Genomic DNA, 1,751 nt, shown 5'->3' on the forward strand with positions numbered 1-1,751 from the left:
AAGGCTGTGCTCTTTGATCTTCATCAGTAAATGTTTTAAGTCCTCTTCACTTTCAGCAAGCAATGTTTTTTTGGGTATAGGATTTCTTAAAACATTAGTCAATAGTGTGGTTATTATTGTTGTTGTTAAGTGCCATCAAGTCGGTTCTGACCCATAGTGACCCATATAGAGTTTCTAAGGAGTGACTGGTGAGCTTGAACCACCGACTTGCGGTTTGAACCAACTTTGCAGTCCAGCGCATTAACACACAGGGCCACACCAGGTTATTATTGGTCATGGTGGTGTGCTGTGGAGTCGGTTCTGACTCATAGCAATCCTGTACAGAGTTTCCGAGCCTGTAATTCTTTACGGGAGCAGAAAACCTCCTCTTTCTCAGCTTACAGGAGATGGGCACAGAAACCAGGTGGAAGAGAGCTGATGTGTGATTATCCTCAAAAAAACTGCTGGCTATTGATTCCAAATTATAGCGACCCTATAGGACAGAGAACTGCCCCATAGGGTTTCCAAGGCTGTGCATCTTTATGGAAGCAGTCTGTCACAGCTTTCTCCTGTGGAGCAGCTGGTGGGCTCCCACTGCTGACCTTTCAGTTATCAGCCTAGTGCTTAGTAAAAGCATGTGATTAGGAAATGCTAAATGAAAATTCCATTCTAAGTCTTTGAGAAGTTCTAGAGAGAGTTGCATCAAATAATATTAATTGAATGTTTGTTATATTCTTAGTGCTCTAGTAGGCTACAAACATACATATATTTGATCACATTTACTCTTCTCAATGACCTTGTGGGGTGGACACTGGTCAACGAATTCACTTACAAGGAGACATAAACTCAAGGACTAAGAGATTTGTCCAAGGGGCTGACATTTGAAGCCAGTTCTCTGATTCCCAGTCTTTCCACCTATAATTCAAGGATGCTTCAAAAAATTCTTGGAAAAATGGAATCTCTCCAGGAACTTTTTGAAGGCCCTGGTAGTTCCTCTCTCTTACACAGTGAAGAGGTCTTCTCCACTCTTTCCTTAGTACCTGTGTCTTATCATGTGTGTCTGCTTTTTTTTTTTTTTTTTTTAATTTAGGGGCAAACAACTAAAGATACAATCTAAACAGTTCCAGTTTTTCTTGTTTTTTAATTGTGAGCTGGGTGACATTTTACAGAGCAAACCAGTTTTTCATTCAACAAATTCTACACATTTTTTCATGTCATTGACTGCGCTCCCCACAGTGTAATATTACTTACTCTATAGCTCCTGCCTGTGCTACCCGTTTCCATCGCTCCTTTTTTTGTATTCCTTCCTGTCTTCTGAATTTTGTTCCCGCACAAATGCTGTTCTTTTTCTTTCTTTCTTTCTTTTTTTAAATGCTGCTCTTTTGACCTCAAATAATTGATTATTGTAAGCAGTGCTTAATCAAGTTTTCCCTGGCTCGGAAACTTAGTAAACACAACATTATACTGCCCTCTTCTGGATATTTTAAATGTTTGCACATCAATGACTAGCTGTTTAAAACCAGGTCTGTCTAGTTTTTTAAAGGAAAAAGACTGTACCTTTTTCTTTAGTTAATTAGAAAAGTCTGAAACAACTCAATACGTACAGAATATAAATCCCCAAACCCACTGTTACGGAGTTGATTCTTACTCATAGTGACAGTTTCCGAGGCTATACATCTTTATGGCAGCAGAAAGCCTCCTTTTTTTCTTGCGAGGCACGGCTGGTATATTTGAACTGTCCACCTTGTGGTTAGCAGTCCAGTGTTTATCCT

This window comes from Chrysochloris asiatica, unplaced genomic scaffold (genome assembly GCF_000296735.1).
Source record: "Chrysochloris asiatica unplaced genomic scaffold, ChrAsi1.0 scaffold00325, whole genome shotgun sequence".
Classification (NCBI taxonomy): Eukaryota; Metazoa; Chordata; class Mammalia; order Afrosoricida; family Chrysochloridae; genus Chrysochloris; species Chrysochloris asiatica.